General features: G+C 51.3%; 1 long non-coding RNA gene across 1 annotated transcript; it reads right to left on the reverse strand.

Annotated features, from left to right (window-relative positions):
- Window positions 1-1,716: 1,716 nt before the first annotated feature.
- Window positions 1,717-3,214, reverse strand: LOC123652418. The gene is made up of 2 exons (XR_006741752.1): window positions 2,911-3,214; window positions 1,717-2,085 (listed from the first exon to the last, which is right to left on the reverse strand). It is a non-coding gene; the product is annotated as an uncharacterized LOC123652418 (long non-coding RNA).
- Between the last annotated feature and the right edge of the window lie 20,059 nt (window positions 3,215-23,273).

The following is a 23,273-nucleotide window of genomic DNA, read 5'->3' on the forward strand; positions in this document are numbered from 1 at the left end:
CCCTCCTGCGACTGGGCCATCCATTTAGTGTTCCTTCTCCTGGAACAGTCTTTCTTTTCCTATTTGCCTGAGTAACATCTATTGTCCTTCCAATTCTGATCTTAGTGAAGACTTCCTCCAGGAAGCCTTCTCTGATCTCCCTGACTAGGCCAAACTACTCAATTAGAGGCTCTTGAAGGCCCCTCTCCAGACCTCCTAGAAGTAACATATCTCTTATTTAATTGCCATGAGCTCCATCAGGACTGGGGCTGTTTCTGATCATCATCATTTCCCCAGGACATAGCACAGTCCCTGGTCCAGAATTTGTGCTCAATAAACGTCTGTTAAAGGGATGAATGAATGGAAGGAGTGCAAGGACTCTGCTTTAGCCAAACTGATTGCTTTTCCCACAGATACTTTCTTGTCTCCACCCTTTGTTGACTCATATCCCTCCATGTGATATGCTCTTTTGCCAACTCTGTTCTTCTGTAAATTCAACCCACTCCTGGTAGTCTCAACCAAGTAATATTGACCAATATTTTGGCTTTCAGTGACTTCTACCTCCATCCTTCCCCTCGCTCCGACCAAGAGTATCTGTAGTTTGTATTATTTCTTTCTGATTATGAAAATAATGCATGCACATTGTAGAAATTTTATTGTATATAACACTGATAATGCAAACTATAAAAGAAAAAAGAGAAACATTTCAAATATCACTTCCCAATGATCATTGCTGATTTTACTATATCATATGGGGTAAAAGTAGATTTATAGTCGTTCACATGGAAAATAATACAATAATTAATAAATAATCATACAATAATAAACTCTTTTTTGTGTACCCACAACTATAAACCTACTTATGTCCCACCCATATATCTACCCATTTTTCCATACATAAGCATGGAAAATTTTTAAACCTTACAACAAATTAATGAGGTTTATATTGTTCTCAAATTACAAAAAAAATTAAAGTTTTAGATAAATTCAATAACTTGCTCAAGGTCACCTAGAACTAGTAAAGAACTCCGAATTAGAACAGAGCCAGACTGGGACCTAAGATTCCAGCCTCATTGACTCAGTACCTGGCTCTCTTTGCTGTGCTCACTGTCCCTCCCGGCCCTTCTCCCTTTCCATCGCTTACTCTCTTACATCCCTGCTCTCTCTCTTCAAGCCCAAAGCCCAAACTCCCTCTGACACATTCCCTTTAACCTAATCATTCCACTTCACTTTGACATTTTTTCTAGTAATAGACCACTTTCAACCTAAATGTCCATCAATCTGGTTTAATAAGTAGCAATACATACTCACAATAAAATATTGCACTGTAAGCCAATCAATGATTCTCTCTCATCATTGATGTTTCTATCTCACTCTCACTCTCCCTTCCTCTCTGAAATTATATATATATATATATATATATATATATATATATATATATATATATATATTACTACATTGTAAGAATAAGGGATGTATTTATGCATTACTCTGGAATAATCTCTAAAGTAATTTGTTAAATAAAAAATGTGTATAGTTTGCTTTCATTTGTGAACATAGAGAATATTTCTATATGTGTGTACAATATTTCTATACACAAAAATGACACCAGTATTTGCTTCTGGAAAGGAGAATATAGAGATTGAAAGTGAAGGGGGAGAAGGGGCTTAATTTTCACTGTATACCCATGTATAATGTTTAAATTTTTGTCATATCCATACATTTAATAAGTTTAAAAAAAAAAAGCAAAAAATTCCAAGTTTTCTCTGACCATCCCACTGAGCTCATCTTTACTTCATGAATGTGAAAGTCTTGGTACATGGGTGAGCCCTGCTCCCTCTTTCTATTACTATAGCCTCCCAAGTGAACTCACATATCAACCATTTTCAGAGACGGAAGACTTAGTCTTCACCAGACAAGTAGGATCCTGCAGTCACTTGAAGTTCAAGGAAAAGGCTTTTGTTCTAGCCCCAGCTCTGCCATCTGCTGGTTGTGTAACCTTGGAAAAGTCAAGACACCTCTCTGACGGTAGATTCAGTCTCCTCCATCAGGTAGGTAAAGAGTTCTCCATCAGCCTCCTAACTTCAAATGGTCTGTCCCCTCTGCCTAGAAATGGGAATCATCCCCCCTTTCCTCTCTCAGTAGCTCCTATCCATCCTCTAGACTCAGCTTCATGCCACTCCTGAAGGAGGACTTCCCTAATCTCTTAGTTGAGGTCCTGTCCCCGTGCTGTGGCTTCTCCATCACAGGCTGGTAACACTTGGTGGGCGTGACTTGTTCAGTGTTTGCCTCCCCGGTTAGACTACAAGCGCGATGAGGACAGGAACTGTACTGTGCTTATTATACCTGGCACATGGTTCCGGCTCAGTAAATATTTGCTCTGAGAATAAGTGATCCATATCACACTCGTCCAGACCCTCTCTTCAGTTCCCACTTTCTTATTTTATTGACTTTTAGAGAGGGGAAGAAATATCAATTTGCTGCTCCACTACCTAAGCATTCATTGGTTGACTCCTTCATGCACCCCTACCAGACCTAACCACAACTAGGACTGCACTCCAACCAACGGAGCCACCGGGCCAGGGCAGATCCTACATATTAATAGACTTTAGCGGCTGGTTCCCCCTGGCCACTCACGAAAGAAGCGTGTCACTGGGAATGGTGCCTCTCCAGTCCTGTTCTCCCCCTAAAGTCTCTCCGCCGGCCTGAGGCATCAGAGCCTGTGATCTTCCTCACCATCACATCCACAGTCTCCAGAACAAACTCCTGCAGGTTCCAGTCCCATCTAGGTCTCTCACTCAGGGCAGGGCCCCACCCAGGCCAAGGCCAGGCCCCAGACCCATTCCCTGCCCCCAGCCCAGCCTGAGAACATGGTGGCCCAGCCCAGCCTGGCAGGCTGGGCCCATCAATCGTGCTCCCAGGGGTACGAACCAATTTCTCTTGCTTTCCTGAGCCTGTCTCCCTGGCGGAGCCTGGAGGAGCCTTCAATCGCATTAATCCCAGGCTGGCGGCGGTGACGAAGACGGATTTCTCCACCAAACGATCCATTTGTATCTCTCGTGCACTCACTTGGTTTTTTTCTGTGCGGATGTTCAAAATATCATGAAAAAGGCGTTAGTCGGGTAGCTGTGGCGCAGCGAAATAATAGAGTGATCCGGCAATGCGCTCCTGACCTTGCAGGACAGCTAATCCATCCGCACATCTATCTTAATTATTCCCGGTTACAAAAGAGAAACTCCACCATTCATTCATTCCAGACTGGCAATTCCATTTTCCACCCCCACTCACGCCCCATCCTTTCTCCACCATTCCCCTGGCCAGATAGGCCCATTCACCAGTGCTCAACAGCCTCCCCTCGGCACCCCAGTCTCCCCACTTCTGAGCCCACCCGAAGGCAATCCAGGACCTAGCCCACTGATTCTGGAGATCAAAAGAGAGGCACACTAGCTCCTTTCCCCACAAATCTGACCAATCCACCGGAGGAAAACTAGCTACCAACTCAATGAAGATTCAGCAGACACACACACACACATACACACACACACACACGCAGCCATAGACTCATCCATTCTCTGACATCAGACCTCCTCTCATACAGATATTAGTAGACAGACCCAATCCAAAGCAGACCATTTTAACTCTCCTGCTGCCTGGGCACAGATGTTGGGACAGATGCTAGGATGGGCATTTTAACTAAGAGTGGGTGTCATGGGGTGCCATGGGAATGTCTTGGTCTGCCTGTCTCCCATCCCCAAAGCCAAAGACCCCACCCACTGTATCTTCTCGGGCTTCCTCATTACACAAGTAAGAGCCGGAGGAGCAAGGTGGAGTGTGGGAGAGGAAGAGAGTAAAAGAGGGGGAGAAGTGAGAGGAAAAGAAGGAAAGGGAGGATGGAGGTGGTGTGGCAAGAAGGTCGTGGACATGGCACGTGAACGTGTCTGTCTGTGTAACACAATTTGAGCTAATTGTATCAGATCCACTTAGGGGATGCCTGTGCCAGTCTCTAAAGCCCTTTCTAATTCTGCCCTTAATGCACAATTTTTCAGATCCCTCATTCTAATGATTTTAATGCAATCAGCAAAACTAGGCATGTAATTGTCTTGGCTCTGTGCTTGGCCATGGTGGCTCCTGGGAACCCTGGCTCCCAGCTCCCATGCTTCCTCCACCAATCCTTCCCTCTCTCCGTGTTTACCTCTCCATTCAGCCTCTGTCAACTAGTACAGAGTGAGACCTGTCCAGCTCCAGGGGCTGTGGGAGAAAAAGGAGGAGTTTCAGTCCCAAATCTGAGTGAGGGAAGGACACAGTGTGTCTGTCTGGACCAGAACTGGGCAGTAGGGACTGTCTGCTGGCCCAGCCCTGGGTTTAGAGCTCAGTGGCTACCCCCCCCCCCCCTTTCCCAGAGCAGCCTGGGCTGGGCCTGTGGGGCAGTGTGCAGGGGAAGGGCCATTTGTCCTGAGACAATGGGAGAAAAGGGGTCTCAGAGCGGCTGTTGAGAGTCAATTTGTAGTGGTGACGGCTGAGGTTGCTCCAAAGGCTGGGAACAGCTGGAGCTCAGGGTGACTGATGGGTGGGCCCAGGAGAGGGGCCATCGGTCTGGCAGACACAAAGGCCCCGATGGTGCGCGGGTGGGGCCTGTCAAAATCATTAATTGCCCGAGATGGGAGCCCCTGACTTCAGATGGGACCAGTGGGCAGGGGGAAGAGGTCAGGGGCCTACCCCTCCCTCCCTGCAGCCCCTCGTAGGCAACTCAACTACCCACACACACACACCCCTTATTTACATAGACACCCACCCCCAGCCTTCCAGGGCCCTGGCCTCACCCCATTGAGACTCCAGGTTCCCTTCCTGATTGAGCAGCTCTGGCTGGTTGTGGGGGGGGGGGGGGGGGGAGAGGGGCAATCCTGGCCTCCTTCACGTCTCGGGGAACAGAACAGCCTCTATTCAGGACCAGGAAAGAGCGCCCCTCCATGTCCAAGGGGAGACACGGAGGCCCGCGGTGATTTCTCCCGCTTCTTGCCCTAGACATTCCCCCCCAGCGGAGCGGAAGGGCAGTGTCACCAGGAGAAACCCGCCCCCTCCCCAGCTCCAGCGCCTCCCCCGCCCCGCAGGTCCCCGGGCGGGCGCGGGAGGCAGTGACCCGGCCAGGTGGTGATGATGCGGCCGGCCGCCTTGGTCACTCTTGGCCGCTCCCCGCGCGCAGCCCGACCCCCTTGCACGGGTCACGGCGCCGGCAGAACTCCCTGACACAGAAACGCCCGGGGCCGCGCGTGCCGGGACGGCCCTCCGCCTGATGGGAAGCGACAGCTCCGCTCCGCCCCCTCCGCTCCGGGCCCTCCCGCTGCTCCTCCCCTGCTCCGGCTCACAGGCCCCAGGCAGGCCCAGCCCAGGATGAGCCCTGGCCCTCTCCACCCAACAAGTCGCTGCCAAGCCCTCCAGTGTGTCCCCAGACTGGAGAGGGAAGGAGGAGGAGCTGAGTGGAGGGGGAGTGGGGACAGTGGGACACCCGGCGAGGCACAGGGCAGCTGTCAGTGATGGCCGGGGAAAGCAGACAGCAGCCAAATGGTTTGTCTTCAGGGCACTGCTTCCGTTTTCCCCACGTTCCCCTAGAAAAAAGACTGGAAAGGAACGCACCAGCGAACCCTGGGAGCTCTCCTGGGTGTGAATTCATTCATACGTGGTTTTCCTTTCTTCGTGTTGCTTATCTGTGTCTCCTGGGCTTTTGTTTGTATGTTTAGGGGATTGTGTGTGTGGTGTGTGTGTGTGTGTGTGTGTGTGTGTGTGTGTGTTTGCATGTTTGTTTGTTAAACATATCTTGTGTGATTTCCCCCCAAAGTTTTAAAAAGCCAATCCGGGAACAGGGGCTGCGATTGGAAACTCCCACCCAGACTCTAGGGCCCCTGACACAGGGAGCAAGGCTAGTGCACTGTGGATGCGCTGAGGTGTCAGATCAGGCTGAGGAATGACCCCTCACCTCCAGGGGCCCTGTTCCTCCTCCCACTTCACCACCAGAGGTAAAGCATGTGTGTGGGGGGGGGGGGGAGGAAGCGGGGGCGCATGGGGGCTGGCCTTAGGAGAAAGGCCCAGATGTACAAAAGCAGTCTCTCACCATTTCCTCACACATGGACCCTCACACACTCTGGGGCATGCTGCCACACGGACACACATCCACATGCGTTCACACATGTACTGACACACCTATAAGCCTATCCTTATAGACATGACCACACGACCAGGAACATACTCATTCACAACCACAGGCTCCTACAAGCACTGGTGGCCGTCCTGTTCCCACAAACTCAGCATGACCTTCTCAGCCCCGGACAAACACTAGTCATGGGCTCCTGCTCTCAACCTTCCGCCAGCCCACACCCATCAGGGAGCGAATGCCTCATTCACCTCAAATGCCCTCATCCATCCTTCTGCAGCTGCTTTTCTGCTCTCCTCCACGTAACCTCCTCCTGGCTATCAGCCTCTCCTATCCCTCGCCCCAAGGCTCCTACTCCACTTCTTAGCTGTGAGAAATGAGGGGAAATTTGCATGCTCTACCACCTGACTTCAGTCCCAGGTTTGGTATGGAAAAGAGGCCTGAAAGAGAAAATGATACCGAAATTGGTTTGGCTCAGTGGGTAGAGTGTCTGCCTGCGGACTGAAGGGTCCCAGGTTCGATTCCGGCATGTACCTTGGTTGTGGGCACATTCCCCAGAGGGAGGTGTGCAAGAGACAGATGATAGATGATTCTACCTTTTTATCTCTCTCCCTTTCTCTCTGTAAAAAATCAATAAAATATTTTTTAAAAGAGAGAAAATGAGGGATCCCCTATGAAGCCCCCAATAAGAGGCTGATGTGGGATCCCTGTGGGCCCCCAAGGCTGTGTCTGGGCCCTTCCTGTCTCCCACCAACAGACTGCTGACTGTGCCCAGAGTCTTTCTCTTCCTCTGCCCTCTCACTCCTGCCCATCCTGGGTGGCCTAGCCTGGGGTCCGGATTCTCCAGGAAGCTCCCCCTCCTGGAGCTGCCAGCCCAAGGCCAGGCTGTCCACTGGCAATCTTATCCCCTGATTGTACCCCTCACTGAAGGGATATTCCTTCACTTTTGATTCTCACCCTGGTTGTGAACCCTGTGAGCGCCTAAAAGCAGGGGCAGATTCAATGCACCATGCATTCCCCACCCCTATCGGCCTGGCATTCCCTCGGCTGGCTCCTTGAGGAATGAGCTGGGGAATGTGAGTATGGCTTGTGTCTTCCCTGGTGAGTGTGACCTGGGTGAGTGACGAGGAGGTGGGAGTAGAAGCAGCCACAGGGTGTAAGTGCCCATGGCCTGTTTCCTCTGTGAAAGTACTAACAACCCATCCATTCCTCCCAACTACCCTGAGTGGGAGGTGGCCATTTTGTACAGAAACAGAGGCTCACAGAGGTGACATTATTTCTCTAAGGTCACAAGGCTGGGAGTGACAGAGCTTGCCAGACTGCCAGTCTCTAGGGCCGGGGACACTAACGGCTTCTGCCTCCCTGGTCATGGCCCAGGATGGTGTGGTGGGGAGGAGCTGCTTTCTGATAACCATGCTGCCCCACCCCCACCTCTCCAGGGCGAGGGAGTTTCCGGTCCCCTCTTCGAATGGGCCCAACGTCTGTTGCCTTCTTCTCAGCTCCTTCCTCTGGCTCTAATTCCCCTTTATGCCTTCTCTGCTATCTCATCTGCACAAGAGCACCATCACCTGTGTTCCTTTGGTCGTAAAAACATTTCCACGAACAAGAAAACAGGGGCTACTGCCTTGGCTTCGTCACTGACCAGCTGGTGGCTATGAGCAAATCACTAGTCACCCATCTTCTCTGGCCATGGTTTCCCCAAGTGCCCCCAATCTGGCCTCCAACCCCTGGTGAGAGGAGGGCAATCGCCAGCACCTTGCCCAGCCCAGCCCAGCCCCAGGCCTCCCAAGAGGGGTCTGGGCTCCAAGAGGGCTGGGAAATGCTGCGAATTAATTACCATCAGACCTCCGGCCGCTGTTCATCTCAGTAAACAAACATTTTAATACGCAGTAATTAATTACATCTGCCACACCGACCCTCCTCTCGTTCATCCTTCTTCAGCTTTTCTTCTGTTCACCCTGAACCAACCTCCTCCTCCCAGTTGGAACCTGAGAACCCAGGCAGGGCCCCTTCCGGCCACTTCCCCAGCCTTCTGCCCCTCCCCCCCCCACCACCCACCGGGTGCAGGTGCTCACATCTGCCACACTATTCTGCAACCTTTTGTTCCTTTTCTGGTTCTTTCTGACAGTCTTTTGTCTCTAGTTCTCTCTGCTTGGATCCCCCCATCCCTGAGCCGCCCCACCCCCCAAACAAAGTCTGATGCCAAGGACACCTTCTGGGAGACCAGGAAGATGAGGAAGCCAGTGGATCTGCCCCCAGGTCCCCAAACACATGTGCATGCCTTTCAGCTCCTCAGTGGCCCAGCACCAGGCTACTCTGTAGGGATCATCTAAAAGCCAGAACAGACCCGTTTCCAGGCGCATCCCTCCTGGCCCTACGAGCTCCCAAGAGTCCTCCTGGACCCAGTCCCTTCCCCTACCCCACTCCCCGCCTCCACAGCAGCTCAGGGTGAAAAGCACGGAGTGGACACATCCGCCCAGGTAAGCCCACCTGGCCACACCACAATACCTTCGCGCCATCTCCAAGAACCAGGAGTACCGAGACGGCATCCACTCCCCTGCCTCAGTACTCGCCAGGGCTAGGCAGCCTGGCATGGTGGGTAGGCATGTGGTACCCAGCCCGAGGAATGGAGGGCACCCCTTTGCTAGAGAGGTTCACTGTGTCCTGTCTGGAGTCCGGTGGGAGCGAGAGAGTGACCAACAATGCGTCGGAAGCGAGAACCCCCAGGTGAAAACGAGGCTAGGGGGACCAAGAGCCTAGGGTTCGGAGGGACAGGAGGGCGAGAAGAGAGCCGTTGGCGGGAGAGTTACGGCCCAGCCCGGCCACGCCGCCGGGGGAGCCGGAGCGACGGGCGGGGTAGGAGGGGCGCCACCAGGCGTGGCGCAGGGAGCGGAGCAGAATGAAATGCAGATGCAAAACGTGCTCGTAAGAGTTTCCCCTCTCTCTCCCCATCTGCCAAAGCCGAGATTTTAATCTTTAATCCATGAGCAATCAGCGAGCAGCGGCGAATGGCACATTACAGATGTTTTACTGTCGCGGGCGCTCGCAGCCTCCGCGCTCCGCACAGGCGCGCCGGGCGCCCGGGCCCCGCCTGTGCCCGCCCCTCCCCCTCCGGCCCCTCCCCCTCTCCCTTTCCCGGGTAGTCATTTAGCAATTTCCCCCTCACTGGCTCGCTCCTGACCCTCAGTGGAGGTGGGAGTGGGGCGCAGGACCATTAACCCTTCCTAGCAGGCCTGGCGGGGGTACACGCGGGGGCACTGGCCCGGCGCGGAGGGGCAGCCCCCAGCATTGCTTGGAGGCAGATTCTCAGCCGTGTCCAGGCCGGAGGCACAAAGACGGAAGCATCGTGTGCCCCGCTAGAGGAGCAGTCCTACCCCTCCATCCCCTTTCCCGCCCTACCCCACCTGGGGGAGGGGTGGGGGGAAGAGGCCTCTGTGGCTCCTTCCATTAGCGCTCCAGATGTTCAGCTGCGCTGGGGCTCTGACTGGTTTCCAGATGTTGGGCACCTCTGTTCTCCCGGGCAGGGCCGCTATCTCCTATGTAGGATGAGAGAGGAGAGTGCCTTAGTAGTCAGATCTGGAAGACTCTAGGGAAGTCTGACCAGATGGAGACGTAACAACCATGGGATAAAAACTCACCTTACCCCTTGGGGAGCTGTTCCCTCTGCAAGATTGGGGCAGAAGTCCCTCCCCCTTTTGGGGAGCTGGAGCAGGAGGAGGAAGATGGAGACTTCATCAGGTCCTGCGTCCAATTTGCTCCCTCAACCCCCATAGGATTCCTGGAAGCCACAGGGATATTCTCTTCCCTCAGTTCAAACATCCTTAGCCGTGATCCCAGTTTGCACAGACTGGTTATTCAATTAGCATCTGGCCACAAGTGCTATGGGATCAGACTGTGTTTCACTCCTGATGTGTTGCCTGGGTCTAGCACGGGGCCTGGCACAGAGTGGATGTTCAATAAATAAATATTTGTTGTTGGAACGAAAGAGCTCTGTTGCCTGCTGTGGCCTCAGACCACACTTTCTTGTGCCATTATTAGTGAGGATGGGCCTTTGACCCCATGCACCTGAGCATGAGCGCACAAGCCCCCTCCATCCAGATTCTTCCCAAACTGCAGGCCTTGTCTTTCTAGGTAGCAGCTCACTTCCCCTGTCTCCCCGGTAGGTCTTTCCTTTTAGAGAGAAGGGGGCCCCAGGGCAAGAGTGTGTCTGGCACTCAGCCAGGGCTCCTTGGGCCAACTGCCTTCTCGCCCCGCCCCGAGTCTAGGCTCCTCCGACTTAGCCTTCACCCCCAAATTTTGGACATCCTTCCCCTTCCCCTCTGCAGACCCCTTCTATCTGAAAGGCTGCAGACACCATAACCCTGAAACTCCCCTTCCCTGGTGGCTCCAAATGTAACCCCAACCCCAACCCAGCCCCAACCTGGTCCGAAGCATCATCTCACTAAGCAGGGTCCACCCCTCCCCGGGGCTCCCCACTCCGGCCCAAACGGCTTCTGGTTTCCTGAGAGGAAAAAAGAAGGGCGGGATGTAGAAACTGGAAACGCGGAAGATAAAAAAAGGTGGGAAAGAGAACAATCGCTTGAGAGGAAACCTAGATGGAAATGAGATCCAGAAGAGAGGCAGGGACTGAGAGGATCCTAAGAAATAGAGGACAGAGGCCCACAGAGGGAGCACAGGGATGGCAGGGGCAGCAGAGGAGGCCCCGCCAGCCAGCCAGACACAGGCAGTAAGAGGGATGGAAGCCAGGGATGGTGACTGGGGGTTGGGGGAAGCTGGAAGGGTCGGAGACGGGGGCAGCGGCCCGCAGCCCGCTCTGCACGGTCTGTCTGCAGCCCGGGGCCTGGGCCGCAGGGCCCACAGGCGGGCCGGAGAGGAGGTGGCGGCGGTGAGGGAAGCCGAAGTGAGAGGCCGCAGAGCCGCGTGTGTGTTTTTATTATTATTATTTCTGATTAAAGAGGAATTCATCTCGTATCTGCCTCCTGCCAGGGGCCGAGGCGCCGCCATTGGGGTTAACGGTGCGGAAGAATACAAAAAAATTTCATTGAGGAGGATTATAAAAGTTACTAGCTGGAACATTAACAGAAGAGTAACTTGTAAAAAATGCAATATTACAATATTCACAAGGACGGCAGAGCGTGGTAAAGCTATAAAATTCAACATTAAAATCTTCCACAGCCTAGATAACCTAGTTAACAAACATGGTATTGGAACTACTTTCTGTTGGAGCTGAGGGATACGAGCCGGGGGCTGATCACACCGAGGCAGTGAAGGGGGAGAGGGTGCCGGCGGGAGGAGGGCGGGGCTACCAAGGTTAGCCCCGCCCCTCCCTAGCCTCAGCCTTCCCGCCCCCCTCCACCCCAGGAAAATGGGGAGAACCTACAGTGAGTGTTGGAGGGAATTGCCCAAGGAAGCACCTCAAAATCTCGGCTAGGGCTGTACAGTTGTGTGGTTATTTTGTGTGTGAAAGGCTAATTAAAGCTGACAATTCAGTGTGTATTTCATCCTGCTGAATAGGATATACAGTACATCTCTGTAACTGCAGGTTATGCATATAAAATGCATTTTAAAAAGATTGTGTGTGTGTGTGTGTGTGAAAGTATGCAGTCAGAGTGGGATATGTGTGAGTGTGCAGTATGTGTGTACCTAGGGTCTCTGTATGTATGTTCTTGAGAACATATGCCTGGAAGTAAATGTGTACGCGGGGCACAGAGCTTTGGGATGCAAAGTGTGTATTTATACCATGTATGGATGCCAAGTGAGTCTCTGTGTAGGGTGCGTGTGTGTATATACATAGAATCTATGTGTGGGTAAGATATGTGCCTAGATAGCAAAGGTACTTGTGAGTATATGTGTGTGCTTGGTATATTCATGTACAGAATATGTATGACATTGCAAGCATATTATATATCTTTTTGCAAGACTTGTTTATTAAGAGGATATGTGTTTACATGGTTCTGTGTGCATGCATAAGCAAGGTGCATATATCACAGGGCATTAGGTGGTTGTGAACACAGGTTGTGAGCACAGAAAGTATAATATATCTGCTATATGTGCAGAATATGTATTTATGCATAGGCTCTGGGATAGTGTACATGTATATGTATGTGTATGTGTATGTGTATATTCAGAGCATGTGTATATGTACATGTGTGAAATGTGAGTATATGTGAGCAGAGTGGATGTTTATGAATGTGTGTGTCCAAGTATTTTGTGCATGTGTGTATATTTGTGTGTGTATGAACTGAATATATATACACACATATATGTGAAATATATTTGTGTGTTGTGTTATATGTGTATGGAAATACGCACACATTATGTGAGACGTCTGAGTATGTAGAGTGTTTGTGTCTGAGGATGCAGACACAGAACATCTGTTTCTGTCAGCCCCAAATACTTGTAGTGTGGTGGTTAAAGCACAGACTCTGGAGACAGGCTGCTGGAGATTGAATGATAGTTTTGTCATGACTAAATGTATGATCTTGGACAAGCTTAACCTCTGGCTGCTTTAGCTTCCACATCAGAAAAAAAAATGGTATTAGTAATAGCACCTACTTCATAGAGTTGTTATTAGGGTTAGATATGTTAATAATACTTTTTGTGGCAGAATAATGATGCTTCCCCCCCCGCAAAAAAAAATCCACATCTTAATCTCCAAAACCTATGAATGTTACTTTACATGGCAAAAGGGACTTTGAAGATGTGATTTTGTAGAGATCTTGAGATGAGAAGATGATCCTGGGTTACCCAAGCAGACAGCCATAACAAAGGTCCTTATAAGAAGGAACAGAAGTATCAGAGTCAAAGGAGGACATGTGAGGACAGAAGCAGAGGTTGGAATGATATAGCCATGAGCCAAAGTATGAGGGTATCTTCTAGAAACTGGAAGAGGCAAGGAAACCGACTCTCCCCTAGAGCCTTCAGAAAGAGCACAGCCCTGCCAACCCAGAGTGTCAGACTTCTGAATTCAAAAAATGTAAAATAATAAATGTGGTGTTTTAAACCACTAAGTTTGTGATAATTTGTTAAAGCAGCAGTAGGAAATTAACACACTTGTAAAGTGCTAGCAACAATGCCATACAGAGCAAGTACCTTATAAATGTGTGTTAAATAAATTTCTCAAGGTGATGCTTGAGGCCCTAGGGGAGGCCTAGTTGGTCAGTCTGTTGCCAAATTTGCCATCCCCAACTAAGGCTATCTCTGGCTACCCAGGGACCTCTATGATCCTGGGTTTTGCCAGAGCCTATGATTTGCCAGTATTAGTATGGACACATTAGGGGGCTGAGAATACTCCCTCAATATCTGCCTCCTTCCTTTTTTTTTTTTTTTTTTTAAATATTTTCCATTGATTTTTTACAGAGAGGAAAGGAGAGAGATAGAGAGCTAGAAACGTCGATGAGAGAGAAAAACCGACCAGCTGCCTCTTGCACACCGCCTACCAGGGATGTACCCGCAATCAATGTACATGCCCCTGACCGGAATCGAACCTGGGATCTTTCAGTCCGCAGACTGATGCTCTACCACTGAGCCAAACCGGTTTCGGCTGCCTCCTTCCTTAATCACACACTGGAACTCATACTAGGAATCTAAGCCTGTGGCTGAGGGAATTGGGGGCGGATTGACAATATTTGAATCTTCAGGTTCACTTGCTTTTTTAGCCCAGACGTGGCAGGAAGACAAGGTTGTTGTGGGGTAGGGAAACTTGTGTGGAAAGTTGATTCCTTGAGAGCCTGTGGAGTATACAGGTCCTTAGGCAATGAGAGCTATATCAGACCCTTGATCACATTCAGCCATAATATTAGCCACCGATAGGGGGAGTTCTTGTTCAAATGCCATGGTTCTCCCCTTACCTCTTTTGCTGTATTAGCTCCAGGTTGGGGCCCCTGCATAAGGCTCCCCCTCATGGTTCCTAGATGGGGCCAGGGACTTTGGTGACTTTGCTATGAGACAGTGGAATAAGTGTGTTAATTTGCACCACAATGTATTTTTAATTCTTACAAGTATGTGCACGTGTACACACATATGTGTGTGATGTGTGAATCTCAGTTTCTTCATCCACAAAAAGGGAATATTAATCCTTTCCTGCTTTCCTCACACAAAAGACAATATGCTTTACAATCATTTGGTATGGTTAATCCTGGGGTCTTTTCTCACATTTATTTGGAGAAAAGAAAGAAGCAACTCTGGTTGTTCTCAGTCATGCAGGGGTTTAAGTAGAAAGGGCAGGTCACAAGGAATCTGAAGGCCCATTGCTAACAAGGAGATATCCATGTCTTCTCACCTTGGAATAGGACACAGGAAGTCTGTCCCTTGAAGGCATGTGCTCTGGGGCTGTGCAGATGTGTTTGGATAAATAAACATTGCATAGGTCCACGCGATACAGGTCAGTGTATAGTCATGGCAGGCCCCAGAGAGGTGTGATAGAGCATTCTTAGCATTGTGGAGTTCTCTCTTACACATAGTTCCACACATGCTTATTTTTTTCACTTAATTCACCTTGGAGATCTTTCCATATCTCTAAATGAAGATTCATTTCATTCTTGATTAAGGCTGCCTAGTATTCTATTGACTAGATGTGTCATAAGTCATTTAGCCAGGCTCCTACTAGTGGACATTTAGATCACTTCTAATCTGCAAACAAAGCTGCAGGGACTATCCTTGAACATCATCATTTGTTCATCTGAACAGTTAGGATTAAAACAAAATTTTTAAAAAATAATATCCAATGAATTTCCAACAAAAGCCAAGATTCCTGATTGCTTTTTAAAAATCAGACAGTTTTCCCTGGCTCAGTTGGTTGAAGCACAGTCCTGCACATCAAAAGGTTTCAGATTTGATTCCCAGTCAGGGCACATGCCTAGATTGCAGGTTCGATCCCTGGTCAGGGCATGTAGAGGAAACAACCAATTGGTCTCTCTCTCTCTCTCTCTCTCTCTCTCTCTCTCTCTCTCCCTCCCTCCCTCCCTCCCTCTCCCTCCCTCCCTCCCTCCCTCCCTCCCTCTCCCTCCCTCCCTCCCTCCCTCCCTCCCTCCCTCCCTCCCTCCCTCCCTTCCTCCCTTCCTTCCTTCCTCTCTCTAAAACCAATAAACGTACCCTCGGGTGTGGATTTTAAAAAGTCAGACAACTTGAGATCACTGGTCCCCACTTATGCATGACAGTCACAGGCCTTGCCCTCTCTAGTTGCCCCAGAATCCACTTCCCAACATTGCATAGGTCCGCACGATACAGGTCAGTGTATAGTCATGGCAGGTCACAAGGAATCTGAAAAGTTGTCTTCCCAACTTTTCCTGTGTGCCTTCTGTATTCATAAACCCCTGGTAAGACTTATGATATAGCATATGCAAATAGTGTCTGGTAGCCAAGCAAATACTCAAGAAATGCTGTTGTTACTCTTTCACGGGGAATTACTCATCTACAGTTTTTAGAAGGAGCCTGTTTGGTTCACACACATGTGGGTGGGTTGCATTCTTATATCATGTAGGGAACTAATGGTCCAAACAGGAAGAGAAGCCATGCTCACAGCCTACCCCTCCCACTACACACACACACACACACACACACACACACACACACAGAGAGAGAGAAGTGAGTCTGAAACTCCACAGCTCTGGAAGAAGGGAGGGAATTCCTTCACATATACCCTGCCCCACTGAACGAAATTAAGACTAATCTGCTTGCAAAAACTGTGCTGGCCAATATAGTAGCCATTCGCTACAATTAAATAATCAAACCAAATGAACTTAAACTTAAATGAATAAATAAAATGAAAATTCAGTTCCTCAGTCACATTTGCTACATGTTGAGTGCTCAATTGCCACATGTGGCTAGCGGCTACTATATTGAATAGTGCAGAGAGAGAACATTCACCATCACAGAGCATTCTACAGGATAGCAGTGCTCTGGACTGTAACCCGTGGACACAGACACTGGGCATCTCTTGCTCACCGCTGTCCTTCCCATGTGAAGCAGAGAGTGGACACAGAGAAGGCATTGTTGAATTAATGACTGAGGGATGAATGGATCAGCCAACCAACAGCCCACAGGAGACATAGCCACAGGCTCCTTCACAGCAAAACTCATTGAGGCAGGCTTTTGGTAAGAAACTGAGGGTACGCTAGGGGGCTTTAATATAACCCTGGAGCTTGGCTTCCCTAAGGGAAGTCTGTAGGGTCACCCCAGGACTGAGGCCGAGAAAGGAAGCAGTCACCCACCTATTGCTTTTTGAGTCAGAAACCCGTGTTCTGAATATTCTTGCTGTCATTTTTTTTTTGTGTGATCTCCCTCCTTAGAATGTGAATAACCTTCCTTCTAAAACATCTCAGTGTCCATGGGCCTGAAGTGGGGAGACCCCACTAACCCCTGGGGATCAACGTAGAGCAAGCTGAGATCTTGTTGGCTATAGGCAAATACCCCCACTTAAGCCAGAAGTTATTCCAGAGGTTGTGGTGCCTGGCCTGCTCCAGTCTGCAGGTTTGCAGCATGTGTCTTCCTGTACCTATGTACCTAGGTGCCTTTGCATGGATTAGGGGCACCGTGTGTGGTAGGAAGCTGTGTATGCATTAGGGGGCTGTGTGGTATAAGGGGGGCTATGTATAGAGAGATGGCTACATTAGTATGATTAGGGGGCTGTGTGTATGGGGAATATTTTGAGGACTGTGTTGGGATCTTTGTGTGGTAGGTAGCTGTGAGTGTATGGTGGCTGTGTGTGTGTGTGTGTGTGTGTGTGTGTGTGTTGAGTTGGATGTGTGGCTATATCTGTGTGTTATGAGTGGTGTGTGTGTGTGTTTGTACTGTGTGGTGGGCATGAACATGTGCCTAGTATGGCCCTGCTTCATTTCCTCAGACTCTTGGATGTGGGCCTGAGCTGACCCCTGAAGTCAACGCGGAGCCCCACTGTGGGACATTTCCTAAGTCCAAGAGGGTAGGAGCAAGCCCTCCTGTCACAAACAGCTCTTCTTGCTTCTTGATTATGGCAGGGAAATGGGGGTAGGAAGAAAGCAAAGATCCAGAAAGACAGGTATGGAGATGGAGAGAAAGACAGAGAGGGAAGACTTGACCAGGCCCTAAAACCAGAATGGGGTGGAGGGAAGAGAGAGAGAGAGAGAGAGAGAGAGAGAGAGAGAGAGAGAGAGAGAGAGAGAGAGAGAGAGAGAGAGAGCTGGGGGAAAGCAGAGACAGTGGTTCAAAGGCCAGAGGCTGGCTGGGCGATGGGGGAGTGGTGGAGGGAGAAGGGGCTCTCAGGGAGGGGGCTCCGCGAGGAATTGCCTCGCTGGGCGCGGGCGCTGGGGCGCTCCCAGCTGCGCGGCTCCCCGGGGAGATGGCAGACACTTTGCGGAGATGTTACTCCGGAGTTGGAGACGATGATAAATATGATAATTTGTATAAAATCTGAATGGGTCTTGTTTTCAGGGAGAATGCCTCGGATGATGAATGGGCTCGGCTCTCAGATAGATGGCTGATAAAAAGTGTATTGGATTGTTGAGAGCGATTTTAATTCTCATTCTGTACCTGCAGATGCCTCGGCCCGCGCGGCCGCCTCCTCCCTCCTGCCCACGGCGCGAGCGGCCGGGCGGCCCGGCCGGCCTCGGCGGCTCAGGAGGCTTCTGGAATGACTCTAATTACAGAGTTATTAATTTTAAGAGGAGGGTGAGCGGGGGGTTTATGATTATTAATCGAGTGCCTGCGCTCGGTGGGCAGGGCGGGCCGTGGGCAAGCTTGCTCTGAGCGCGGAATACTCCCAGGCCGGCCGGGCAGGCAGTTCCAAGCCCAGGCTTGCTGAGGACTCAAGATGTGGGGCCCCAAGTCTTCTCACGCACTTTCTTCACCCCTCACCCCCACCCACACCCCAATCCGACCCTGGCCTGCCCCTTGCGCTGGCTCTGTGCTAGAGAGAGAGACAAGTGGGTCTGAAGCCCCACAAACCAGAGGGTGTTGTGCGGGGCGGGGTTGGGGGAGTGGGGGGGAGTACCTCTCCCAGTTCCCAGCTCCCACAGGTGTTGAGGAGGGCCTTGAACCCCTGACCCACAAAGGAGGAACTGCAAGTTCCTTTAAAGGCATAGGATATTAACAATTACATGGGGGGGGGGGGGTCTCTTTTGTGTGCCAAGCGCGGTGCTGGGCGCTCCAATGTTCTAATCTCCCCATACAGAAGGGATGAGCCTCCCACAGCTCAGAAGGGGAAATTTTTAGAGGAACTTGTCCTTGGGAGGGAATACACCACCCACCAGCTCTCCCAACCACTTCTTTCCCCGAGAGGTGTGTTGGGGGAGGACGAGGGGGAAGGAAAAAAGGGGGTAGCAAGAGAAAGCACTAATTTATATCCATCCAGTCACCTTCATCCTAGTGTCTGGTCTCAATGGCCTGGCGGACTGCCCAACACCCTGTCCATTTTGAAGGAAGGTTTTCAAAAGACTAGGCTGCAAACCGGGAAGGCAGTCACCTCAGAGAAGTGAAATGGTTTTTGCTCCATGGTGCTGGCACTTTGGGAATATCTGCCTGGCTACAGCGACTATTTTAAAGAACACACAGGTCACGTAGAAGAGGCCATTCTGTGCGGAACTGGTAAAAGTCCAAAGTGAAATCCCTCCAAATACAGGCCTCGACCCTCCCCCCTCCCCCCATTCACACATATTCATTCCTGCCCTGTCTACCTGGATCGGTCAAAGGAGGGCACAGTCTCCACAGACTTACATCATTCCTAGGTCTTCTTCAACTTCTGTGTATGGCAAAGATAATTCCTGCTCAAGGCGGGGAAAGAAAGACCTCTGTGGGCTAGAGAAAGTGGGAGGGGGCGCTGTAGGGTGGTTCCAGCATGCAGGGGGAGCAGCTGCCTGGGCGTAGGGAAGTCAATTCTGAGAACTTCTTGTCTTATGGACCCAGTGGAGCTTGAAGAGGTGGCTTATCAGTAGGGTCCTCTGTGCCCCTCTGCAGTTCTCAGGGTACCTTGGTCCCGCTCACGGGGATCGGTATGGGACAACTGAAGCTACACCTGTATGGGTGCCATCAGGACCAGTCTGGGGAACTCTTGTCTGTAGCTGGTGCTGAATGAAGATCAGGATCCACCAGGGCCTCATCAGAAATGGAGCCTCGCTGTTGGGAGGCATGAAGGGAATCCCCCCATATTGAGGCTGCAGTCCTGGAGGAGGGAAGAGCCAGATGCCCATAGAGAGGGACAAGACCTGGCTGGGAAAACTCAGAGTATCCCAATACAAAGGACAGCTCCCAGGATAGGGCTCTGAGCTTCCTGCAGAGCTGGGAAGGGCTAGTGGCCCTCCCTGCAGCCTTACAGAGCTGGCTGGCTGGTCTCAGGATCCAGCGCTGTTTCCAGATTCAGAGACCCTGGGCCGACAGGAAGAGAGAAGAGCGTGGAGGTGATGAAAGGGGACTGGTGTGAGAATCTGGATGACAGAAGGGAGGAGGGCTCCTGAGTTTTACCAAATTGATAACAATGACGGACTGAGTCCCTTCAGACCCACCCAACCTCCAAGCCACAGCCAGTGTCTCGTCTCCCTGTGACTTCCTTTTTGGGCACTAGGAATATCAAGCATGGCATGTCCTTAAGAGTGTGGGTTATGAAGGTAAAATCTGTATCCACCTACTGGCTGTGTGTGGACAAGATATTAAAACTCTGTGCCTCACTTCTCATCTTTAACATGGGGTTAATAATAAGTGAGGATTATAGAATTAACATGTGTGCTGACATACAGTGAGCCCTCAGACTTGTTAGCTGTTTTGTTGTTGATCTTAACATTGCGCAGCTGGGCACCTGGCTTTCCCTCTGGATTGACTTCTCCAGAGTATCTCTATATTATTGACACCTACTGCCTGCTCAGGAGACAATGCTCCATCAGTGTATGCAGAGGTCTGGAGTAGGAATGGGGAATTAACTGATGTGATCAAACATTGATATATCATGTGTTAATATACAACTTATTTTTTAAAAATATGTTTTTTTATTTATTTTAGAGGGAGAGAGAGAAACTTTGATTGGTTGCTTCCCATACATACCCTGTCCCCTCTGCCCCCCAAGGACTGAACCTCAAACTTGAGCATATACCCTCACCAAGAATCAAGCCAGTGACCTTTCGGTTCATGGGACAATGGTCAACCAACTGAGCCACACTGGCCAGAGCAATATACCCCTTTCTTAGGTACCTCCTCATAGGGATCTGTATGGTACAACTTACAGTTGTGTAAGTTATATATGAGTTATAGAAACCATAAGGCAGATATTCTTGTCCCCATTTTACAGATGACACTTAGGCACAGTGCCTAAGGTCACACAACTGGTCCATGTTAGATCTGAGAAAGGTACCATCTACCTCAGGACAACCTGGCTCCATTTTCACTCTTGGGGTGCTGCTCTCTCTCTCGGGGGCAGTGAGAAATTATCCCCTTCTGTGGTGTACACTATGAGGCTGCCTTTACAAGGGGAGAAAGTGTTGCCTCCAGACATAAGTGGGTTTCCACTTTGGTAACCTCTACAGGAGTGGGGGAGGGCTTTCCAAGGGAGGGCACTGGAGGGTGAAGGGAGGGTCAGGGCTGGGACTAAAGTTACCCAGAAGCCTAGAGGGACCTTAATTTACCATCTCATCCAACAACACACACAATTTGTGACCCACTCCTGATCATCCCGCCTTCACCTCTCACTTTCACCCTCTCTTCTCCATCTCCCTCAGACTCCTCGTTTCAAGGCCTCCTATCTTGCGGAGACTTTTCCCAGTCTCCGCTGCTCTGTCTGCCTCCAGTGCACTGCCCACACCTCCAGAGTGGTCTTTCCCATTCAAATCAGATCTCTCTTCCCTGCTTAAGATTCTTCAGTGGCATCTCATGGCCTAAAGGAGCAAATCAAAACTCCTTAGTCAAAGTGCTCCTAGATCTAGGCCTTGCCACCTCCGAGCCTTACTCCCTGAGCCTTACCCCAAACCCCCCACACTGGCTCCACAGAACCCTTGGCAGTTCCCAACCAGGTGAGCTGTGGCCCTCTTCTCATGCCTTTGCTCCCCATCGCCTTCTGCCTGGGAATATTTCACCCAGCTATCCCCTGCGTTTAGTGTACATCAATCACCTTGCAAGACCTCATTCCCTTCCTGGAGCATCCTCCGAATCCCCTAGAGTGTTTCCCTGTGTCCCAGTCACTCTTCCAGCAGGTACCTTGCAGACTCTTCGGTTTGTAGCTCTCTTCGCCATCATTGAAAGCAAGGTGAGTGTCTGATCTGCTGCTATGACCACAGTGTCGATCACAGTTGACTCGGGTTTATTGACTGACACTGGTGTCCTCGAAGTCACTGTCTTCCCGGTTTCCTCAACCCAAAGAATTCTGAGCTAGGTAGCAGTTTCATCCTGGTGTGTGTGTGTGTGTAGGGGGCAGGGGGTTTTGTAGGAATTGATGTGCCTCCTACCTGGAGGTCTTTCCCCTTCCCCTCTCTTCTATTCCAGCTCTGTGGCTGAACTGGCCCCTGGACGAGACAGGAAGGGGAAGGAAGGAGGATGAGAAAAGGAGTGGGTTGTTCATCGCCTCACTTGTCCCAAAGATTGGAAAATTGGGGGGCATTTGTCATTCCAGAGGCTGTTTGGCGGATAAGGAAGACTTCCTCTCCTCAGCGTGGGTCCCACACGCACAGAAGCTTCCAAAGGCTTTGTTGGGGTCTCAGCCTCCAGCCCGGCATCCTAGGGGCGCCTCTGACTTCGTCAGATCAGAGGGGAGACCTTGGCTACCACCCTGGCTCCTTTCTTTCCCTCAGGTCCCAGTTTCCATATTTCATTCCTCTCTGCCTCTCTTCTGCACCGCCCGCTCCCCTCCCCCATTTCCTTCCCTTCTTTCCTTTTCCCCTTTCCTCCTCCCTAGTCACTGGCTGGGGCAGCCGAGGTGGGGCCCGACCCCTAGACCCAGCGGAATCTGCGCCCGGCCTCTGTCCGCGCTAAGAGGCAGTTCAGGAAATGCGCCCTCCGCTGGGCAGTTGTCGCTGCGTTACTTTTTTTCTCGCAGCTTCTGTCCCGCGCGCCAGCCAGCACTAAGGGGATATGGGGGGGGGGGGGGGGGATGGGGGGGCGGGGAGTCCTGTAGGCCCTGTACCGGAGGAAGTCATGGGTGGGGAGTCCTAGATGCCCGGTGGTCTGTACTAGGGAGGTCAAAGCCGGTCCTCCCCAGGGCCCCATCTCCCTTCGCTGCAGAGCATAAGTCCCGGGTCCCCAGTGCATCCCCAGGGGAGAGCCGTGCGTTTTCCATCTACTCACCCCCTTCCCACACCTGGATCCGGGATGACACTCCACACACACACACACACACACACACACACACACACACACACCATTCCTTTCAGGGCAGAGACCCCTGTGCGCCCCGATCCCTGGAACTTCAGCTCGGAACCCGGTTCTGCGCCAGACCGGGCCGGGCTGAGAGCTAGGAGCAGGCTGCGCTCCCGCCCGGCCTCCCGGGGCCGCGGCCCTGGCCGCCGCGGGGCGCGCTTCCCCTGCCCAGCCTGGCGGGGGAGTTTTTGTGGATAAACAAAAGCATTTGCTCTTTTGGTTTTCTTTTCTTTATTCTTTTGTCCCTTGATCTCCCTTCTTTTTTTCTTTTCTTTTTTTTCTGGGACTTCTCCTTCCCCTCCTCATTTCCCCTTTCTTTTCCTTCGCTCTTCTTTCTCCTTCTCTCTCTGCCTCTCTTCTGTCCCCCTTTCTCTCTCTCCCCCTCTCTTCTATTCTGGCCCCGTCTCTGCCTCTGGGCTCCTCTCGTTCTTCGGGTCTCTCTTCCAGGGCCCTCCGCTGCCCCAGGGCTAGGGTTACACCGCTCCCCTGAGTCACTTTCCCTGACCCGCCGCCGCCGCCTTCTCTCTGGTTCCTACTCCCGCGGCCCCAGCCTGGCGGGCCCGGCCGGCTCCCCCGCCGCCGCCGCCGTGATTTATTCGCCTCGCCCGGCGGAATCAGGTGCTGAACCCGAGCCCCGGAACGAGGGGACAGATTTCTCCCGGGAAGGGTTTTGTGGGCTAAACGATGCTAATTACGGGAGGGGCGGGGGCGCCGCTGGAAGAGGAGCTGAGCGCGCGGGGCCAGGGGAGAGGCCGCGGCCGGGCCGCCTCCCGGCCTCTCGCCCCGGCTCTCGCCTTCCTTTCCCTGGGAACTTTCCTGTCTGAGTTAACTATTAACCGCC

This window comes from Pipistrellus kuhlii, unplaced genomic scaffold (assembly GCF_014108245.1).
Source record: "Pipistrellus kuhlii isolate mPipKuh1 unplaced genomic scaffold, mPipKuh1.p scaffold_m20_p_15, whole genome shotgun sequence".
Classification (NCBI taxonomy): domain Eukaryota; kingdom Metazoa; phylum Chordata; class Mammalia; order Chiroptera; family Vespertilionidae; genus Pipistrellus; species Pipistrellus kuhlii.